The sequence below is a fragment of the Pundamilia nyererei genome, unplaced genomic scaffold, assembly GCF_000239375.1.
Source record: "Pundamilia nyererei isolate P.nyererei 1_Seehausen unplaced genomic scaffold, PunNye1.0 scaffold00105, whole genome shotgun sequence".
Lineage (NCBI taxonomy): Eukaryota > Metazoa > Chordata > Actinopteri > Cichliformes > Cichlidae > Pundamilia > Pundamilia nyererei.
In genome coordinates, this window is record NW_005187506.1 from 1,529,751 (window position 1) to 1,537,884 (window position 8,134).

Here is an 8,134-nt window from a genome sequence, read left to right on the forward strand (position 1 = left end):
CAGCCACCCCAGTGTGGCCGCTCTCACAGTTTGTACAATAAATTTTAACTTCCAGGCGTTCATGAAAAAGAGGATTTACAAGGTTTCGCATTAGCTAGCTAGTTTCCATCTAAAGATGACAGACTCTGTTCTGACTGAACTACGAAGCAAAAGCCTCAATCCCGAGCTTCACGTTTACACTGAAATACCAAAGAATGGTCGTCCCTGCCTTAAACACCACCTGAATCATAACTGATGGGTTTATGTACTGAACAGTAGTTCTGCTTTTCCTCACTTCCTGTCTCTCAGCTCCTGCTCCAATCATGGATGCTCATATGAAACATGATTAAAGTTTCACAAAATGAGGTTCACATGCGTGCAAGTAATCCCCGAGAGAGGAAAACATAAAACATATGCTCTAAACGCTATTTTTGGATCATATGATGTCATAGAGAGAATCGCAGACACACATTGGGGGGTGGGGGGGTGGCCAAAGATGACTTGACACACCAAGACCCCATGTGAGGATTATTCTAAACTGTGAATCATGCAAAGCTACTCTCGGAGAGCCTGAGAACAAAAAGCACGTCCAATCATCTGCTCATGTCACAACTGACAGCCTCGACTTAAACACAAACAGAGCTGTTAAACAGCACAGCCACACAGAAAATTACTGCCGGCGACATTTATAAGTCGATATGGATCAATAAGAAGAGACTGAGCGCTGCTGTCGGTTTCAAACCAACGGCGAGGAAGAAAAATGTGGCCAATTAACACGCAGCAACATGGTACCCTGCAAAATAAGAAAGTCCATATCCGGAGCTCTGCACAGAAGATACAGGACACGGTAACACAAACACACTATGTGAGCAGGGCTTGGCTTGACTGGGGCTGCTTTGTTCATCCATACGGCCTTTCTGCCTGTAAAAGCAATCCAATCAACATGCGCACACACACAGAGTCAGATGCTCCAAAGGTCTGACTATGCAATCACAAGACCTTATCCATCAAAAATGACAGGAGGAGGTGGTGGAGGAGGGAGATATGAGGGGAGGATGTGATATATAGGGTTAGTAATAAAAGTGGGGAGGGAAGGGTGGGAATGCTGGTGTGGGTGAGGGCAGCCACGACCTCCTGCTGATTTCCCTCACACGGATGCTGCACTGGGAAAAAAAAAAAAAGTCTTTATCTTTAAAATGTTGCTGCTCTGGAGGGAGACGCAGTGGCTGCTCATACACAGCACGCCCAGCAGGGGAGATTACTACCGTGTGTGACATTTGCTTTGATATACAGATGCCAAGTTATAAAGAAGAGGATGAACACATACAGGAAGGAGGAAAGAGACGGACAAACACAAACTCTTATGAATATCACGGGAAATCCAGGATCATCAGTCACTGCTAAAGGGCGCAGAAAGAAGCTGAACAAGGAGAAAAACTCGTTGAACACAGAGGAAAAATAAAAACTGCTTTTAAGTTGCTGCTTCACTGCTTCGACTGAAATCCTGCTCCTCACATACAAGGTCTTAAATAATCAGGCCCCATCGTATCCTAATGACCTTGTAGTACCATATCACCCTATTAGAGCACGTCGCTCTCGCTCTGCAGGCCTACTTGTTGTTCCTAGAGTATTTAAAAGTAGAATGGGAGGCAGAGCCTTCAGTTTTCAGGCCCCTCTTCTGTGGAACCAGCTTCCAGTTTGGATTCAGGAGACAGACACTATCTCTACTTTCAAGATCAGGCTTCAAACTTTCCTTTTTGCTAAAGCATATAGTTAGGGCTGGACCAGGTGACCCTGAATCCTCCCTTAGTTATGCTGCAATAGACGTAGGCTGCCGGGGGATTCCCATGATGCATTGAGTTTTTCCTTTCCACTGTCGCCAAAGTGCTGCTCATAGGGGGTCATATGATTGTTGGGTTTTCTCTGAATCTATTATTGTACGATCGCCTTGAGGCGACTGCTGTTGTGATTTGGCGCTATATAAATAAAATTCAAGTGAACTGGAGCTCTGAAGGCCTCGGCGGTCCAACAATCGTCCACCAAGCAACATCAAGTTAACACTTTTAGCTTTTCTTGACAAAATCAAAGTCTGAACAGAATTAGAATAAAAGCTCTACATGTTTTTTTCACTTTGTCAGTCTACTGAAACTGTTTTGAGACAAAATAAAAAAGAAACAAAGAAAACAGACTATCGTGGTCTCCTGCTTTCAATTTCAATATGTCATCATCAGAAGGAAGAAAACCAACATCATCTCCATCAGTTCCAGCTGTAACCATCACAGCAGAAGCTCACTGTGGCAGAGAAAAGGTGTGCAACACTAAAGGTGAGGTCAGGAGTTCAAACAGGTGTCATCAGATCACATCCAGCCGTGGAGCATCACAGGGACAGATACTGCAGATGTGCCATTATTTGGAGAGTAAACGGATGCTAAGAAACGATTTGCAGGAGGAGCAGAGGAGAGGACTGAGCTGCTGGATTAAGAGACGATGGATGTTTGGCCTCTCAAGCCAGCAGTTCCTCCTCTAAGCTGCCATCTGTCGGCACAGTGCCTCAGCCTCAGGCTGGAGGGTATTACTGACCAAAGGATCTGACCTCAAACACTTTTCCAACCAAATAAATGACCCAAAAAGCTCCACACTTTGCAATTAGATCTCAAATCCACATTAAAACACACTTCAGCCTTCAGAGGAAGAGGTCTGTTCACCTTGATGGAGGATCCACCGACCCACAGCAGTGCATGATCGCACCGACAGCCACCGTATCCTGAAGCCTGACAGCTGAGCAGGTAAAATGCAGAAAACACAATTTCCAAGTTCCTCATTTTGTCCCGCTCAGAGACATGTGAGGCACCTGGAGCACTTCCACCAAAGCAGCATCAGGATCAGCTCATCTCCAGCATGAAAAGAAGTAAACTTACATAAAACAGGAAGTTCGTTACTTACTTATGCATGTGCATCTGCTGCTCCTGTAACCTCCATTTACAGGCAGCCAGTTTAGAAACACCTGAGTCAAGTAACCTCTTGATTTAATCACCTCTGCCTGGTTGGCAACAGCGCTGCGCCCCCCTGTGGTGGGAGGTTTACCAACCAAAGCAGCTGTGAGGCTTTTCTTATTTCTCTCATTGGTGCCTCCTCCTCTCCTCCTACCTGTGCTCAGGAGGACAGATATGACCAGGCTGTGGGAAACGTCCCCGTCTCGATCCCAGAGAAGCTTTTATGTTCCTAATCCTTTTACACTTTCAGAGGCGATGCCTCCACATGCCGTCTGTTTAGCGCTCATGTATTTTCACCTAAATTTAAAAATAACTCTTTAAAAAAGGAATTTAAAAACCCTCTCAGACTCCTCATCTACCTGCTTCACCCAGTTAGAGGAGCTTCCCAGTCTTTGCTCTTAAGCTGCACTGATGATGCATCATCTCGGCTCCTGTCATTGTCACATTATCGGACTGTTGGCTGTATTTGCCAAAGTTTACTGAAACACAGGATCGTCTGCTTTCCTTCCACTCAGCTCCAACGCGTCCTGTTAGCGTGCTCTGCCCTCGTGCGGCCTGAAAGACTGACAACATGCAGGAAACCCCCAAAATCCATAAGCAACAGTTAAAGCGATGGAGCTGCAGGCGGTTTCAGACAAAATGTGGAACAGATTAAAAATAAATAAAGACGAAGCCATCGTCACGAATGAACCTCAAACATAAATTGCTACTGTGTAAAAATATAAGAGATGAAAATGAACACAGTGCTAACTTTATTTATCAGGCCCTTTATTAATACCGCTGCATCCGCCCTGTGAAAAGATTTCCTCTGCACATCGTCGGCCTCGCACTGAGGTAATGACAGTACGGGTGCAATGACTCTTTCAGATCCCGCGAAGGATTCTCGGAGCTCTAATGTGCAGCGGGAAATTGTATTCATGGGGGAAAATGGTCTGGAAAAGCTCAAACGTTTATTACGTCTCATATAACGACTCGTAATGGATGGCAGTGCGGTTCTGCAAGCCTGTGAGCCTCACTGTGTTTTCCCTGTGCTCTCAGTGAAATGATGTTAAGAGAGGAGCGCTCCACTGTTTACAGATGTCTGAAGCATTAATGGTGCATCATTAGAGCAGAGACGAATCCGGTGATATCATTTCAGAAGCTTCTAAGCTTCTTCTGCATGTGTAACAGGAAGAAGACACATTTCTACTCTTCCTCGTGTGTCATCGTCTTCCAAGCTAAGCTGTGGATAAGAAACACGAGGAGTCAGTCTCCGAGGAAGGAACATCTCAGCGAGAACCAGGAGCTCCATCTTAGGATGCTCAGGTCCAAGTCTGTCGTGGTGCTGGGTCGTTGATCCAGTGCTCTTGACTAAACATTAAGGCGTTCCTAGAGTGATTCATATTTCCTGGTTTCGTTTTTCTTGTTGTTCATCCCTGGTGGTTCTTGTTGTCCCGTCCACTGTAGTCTTCGTCTCTATGTTGTGTCTTTAGCACGCTCCTCTGTGTTTCCCTCTTCTATTGTTAAGCTTGCATGTCTTTGTCTGGGTCTCACGGTGGGCGCCACTTCCTGTTTTATTTTGAAGCTACCTGGTCTCAGGTGTGTTATGTTCGGTTTTGCTTCCCCTGTTCCGTCAGTCAGATTTGTTCCTGCTGTGTTTCCACCTGTTGTCCATCCTCTGTGTATTTAAGTCTCCAGTTTATCTCTGTTCCTCGTCACATCGTCAGTCTTCATGCCCTCCCACCATGTCATGGTTCAATTTCAATGGACTAAACAAGTATTAGCAGCCAATCACAAGCTTGGCCTCTGATTCAGAGACAGGAAGTACAAACGCAAAACCATAAAAGGAGTGAATCAAAAATCAAAGGCGGGTCTTATAAGGTCAGAAAAGCCACATTTAACCAGCAGTCATCACCAGCTTCATTCATCTCCTTGCAGGCTGCTCAGAAACCTCCGTTGTTCTGACTGAACACCATGCTGTGAGCAGGTGGTCACCAGCTCCTTCCTCTTCCTCCCAACAACCGCCTCCTCTTCCTCACCTTCCCATGCCCTCACGTCTCCACAGCCTGTCAGCTCCAGCTTTGATCACCACGCTCAGTCCTTCTCCCAGCTTTTCTTGCACTCCTCCTTCATCCTCCGAGCTCCTCCTCTCAGACAGCTGTGATATTTAACCACCATTCATCAGCGGCTCGGCCTGCTGAGAAATCTGTGCTGTTGTTTTGTCGGTACGCCACGCTGTGAGCGATCAGCCTCCCTCTCCCACTCCTTATTTTCCTCCTCCTCGCCAGCATCTTGCTCCCTTCTTCCTTCCCTCCTCTGATGCTTTCCCAACCCCACCCATTAATCTCCATTTTTATTCCTTTGAAGTCTGTTCTCCTTCCTTCTTTCCTCCAACTCATCTTTCTGCAAACTAAATGTTTCTTTGTGCTCAAACCTCGTTTCCAAGTTTTCATGAAAGGAGATCTGGGAAACCTCTCGCCCCTTAAAAACACAGCTGCAGCACATCTATGTGGAGCCTGGTTGGTGCACTGTGTGGCCTCTCTGCTTCATGATATATCAGTCCAGCATTGACTATGCTGAGTGCCACTTTTGTCCTTATGTGGTGTTCCAGTCATTTGTGTTATCTTTGATTTAAGAGAAACACCCAAAGCGCCATAAAAACTATTCGGTGGTCATTCTCGGCCTCTCCAGGTTTCTCTCAGCGCTCTTCATGTAAAAGACGTGAAGCTTATCGGGACTTTTCACAGCGACAGATTGAAAACCCACAGCAGCAGATTAACGGCCAACCTCGTGGATCATGTCAGACGTTCTCTTGAATGACGTTTGCTTCTTCTTCCTGCTGCACGATGGCATTTATCTACACTGTGTCCAGTCATAAGACGGTGTATACATTACCCTCTTTTTCACAGATGCCTGCATGTTTAGAGCCAATCATCAACAGCGAGGTGTCCATTTGTTCGTCCACAGAATTCAGTCAAACTTCAGTCATCATTCAGCAGGTGTTTGCCTGAACTGTGCTCGACGAAACATTTGTCATTTTACGGTAACCTGTGAACTGTGATGAGATGTTACTGATATTCGGTTGTGTGTTCATGCTAGCGATCAGTGGACTCTGTCTGTAAGCTAACGTTAGCCAGTGTTGCTCACTGACGCTGACTTCCATGCACTGGGAAGTGTGAGCGTCACAGGGTTTCATGGGAAACCTGATCCGAGTCCTTTAGGCAGACGTCTGTTAGAGGCAGACTGTGCTTTTTTTAGATGGTGGTAATAAAGACATGACATTATGAATGAATACATGAAAATCTGTGTTCTGTTGCTTGTTCGTCTTGTTGAGCTTCACGATATATCCTGATTTATAAGTGAGCAATAAAAACCTCATCACTGCTGCGCAGGACAGGAATCTGTGTTCATTTTGGTTCATTTTAGCCAGTTTGATCCATTAAAATCAGCCTGAATTATGTTCCTTGTTCCTCTATGACGATCGCGTCTCTTCATCTTCATCTCGACTCTGGGTAGTTTTCCTTCATCCTGCTTACATCCTCTCCAGCGTCTTCCTCCTCCTGCTTTTCCCTGGCACAGGCTTGCTGTTTCTCTCTCTCCTTCTGCTCTGGCACTTTGATCAGCAGACATCCGCCCTCCTCTTCCTCCTCCCACTCCTCATGTCTGCCTTTTAAGTCTCATCCTTCTACCTCATAGCACAGCCTCGTGTTTTTTTCATGCACTATATATCCTGCTCTATTCCCAACTTCCCTGCTCTTCTTATTCTCCTTAAACCTGTTCAGCTGTCTTTTCTTCTCCTCATATCAAAATGTTTTTAGTTTCCATCGTCTCGTAACTAGCACCGCCTCCTCCATCACCCTGTGCTCTGCACGGCAGACAGCTGTGATATTTAGGGAGCATTCATCTGCATCAGCAGTGAGCTCATCCCTCTTCAGGGCTTGTTAGAAATCTCTTGTGCTGCTCCGTGTGTGCACCGTGCTGTCGAGCACGTCGCTTCTCTGCTCGCAGCAACGTTTCAGATGAAACATGAATTCTGAAAATGTCTCCCACTGTCCACTTCCACTTCACTTGTGTCATTCATAGATTTACCTCACTTTGTTTACAGCCGGATAAGAGGCCCAGATACGGAAGCTGTTTGATTCTCCTTCGAATGAAATGGTAAATGGCCTGTATTTGTTTAGCGCTCTTACTAGCCCCGCCTAGGGACCCCAAAGCGCTTTACACACCCAGTCATCCACCATTTCACACACTGGTGGAGGCAGCTACAGGTGTAGCCACAGCTGCCCTGGGGCAGACTGACAGAGGCGAGGCTGCCATATCGCGCCATCGGCCCCCCTGGCCATCACCAGTAGGTGAAGTGTCTCGCCCAAGGACACAACGACCGAGACTGTCCGAGCCGGGGCTTGAACCGGCAACCTTCCGATTACAAGACGACCTGCCAACTCTTGAGCCACGATCGCCCAGAAAGCAGCTCTATTCTCCTAAAGCTCTCACAGACATGTTCTGTCACGTTCAGTTTGATTCCAGCTGCCACAATCCAGATGTGAGACCACTACCCCTGCACGGACGAGCTCAACAGAAGCTTTCGGGGCATTTTAACCCTCTGAAAGTAACGTTGTTGGGAGAAATGTGAAGGTATGTGGTTTACTATTACACGTTCTGAATGAGGAGGGTCAGAGTTAGGTTGTCAGCGATGTGTGTGGTTCAGAATTGTTTACAACACTTCGAAGTAACTGTTGTTGTTAATTGGTGCTATATCATTAAACTGAATTCAACTGAACAGACCCTACAATATTAAAGATATGACAGGACAAAGATACGCTGTGGAGGAGAGCCACAGATTAATAATAACTAATGATTAAAAGCAGAGCGGCGTATAAACACATAGTGAGTGAAGAAGAAACGCCCAGTGCATCATGGGAATCCCCAGCAGCCTACACCTACTGCAGCATAACTAAGGGAGGATTCAGGGTCACCTGGTCCAACCCTAACTATGAGCTAAGTGTTGATGGAGAAGTTTACAGAAGGTCAGACGGAGCTTCACTGTGTCTTTGTGGATCAGAGAAAGCAGATGATTGTCTGCAGAGAGAGGAACTGTGGTACTGCGAGAGGAAGTCAGGAGTGGCAGAGAAGTGTGTGGTGCAGGTGTACGAGGACAGAGAGACAGGTTGAGGTGTGGAGCG

General features: G+C 46.3%; 1 long non-coding RNA gene across 1 annotated transcript in view; it reads right to left on the reverse strand.

Annotated features, from left to right (window-relative positions):
- LOC102197600 (uncharacterized) overlaps positions 1 to 2,963 on the reverse strand; it is a 25,920-nt gene extending 22,957 nt beyond the window's left edge. Inside the window, exon 1 of the long non-coding RNA XR_311941.1 lies at positions 2,923 to 2,963. This is a non-coding gene — a long non-coding RNA (uncharacterized LOC102197600). The remainder of the gene's footprint in view (positions 1 to 2,922) is intronic.
- Positions 2,964 to 8,134: the final 5,171 nt, after the last annotated feature.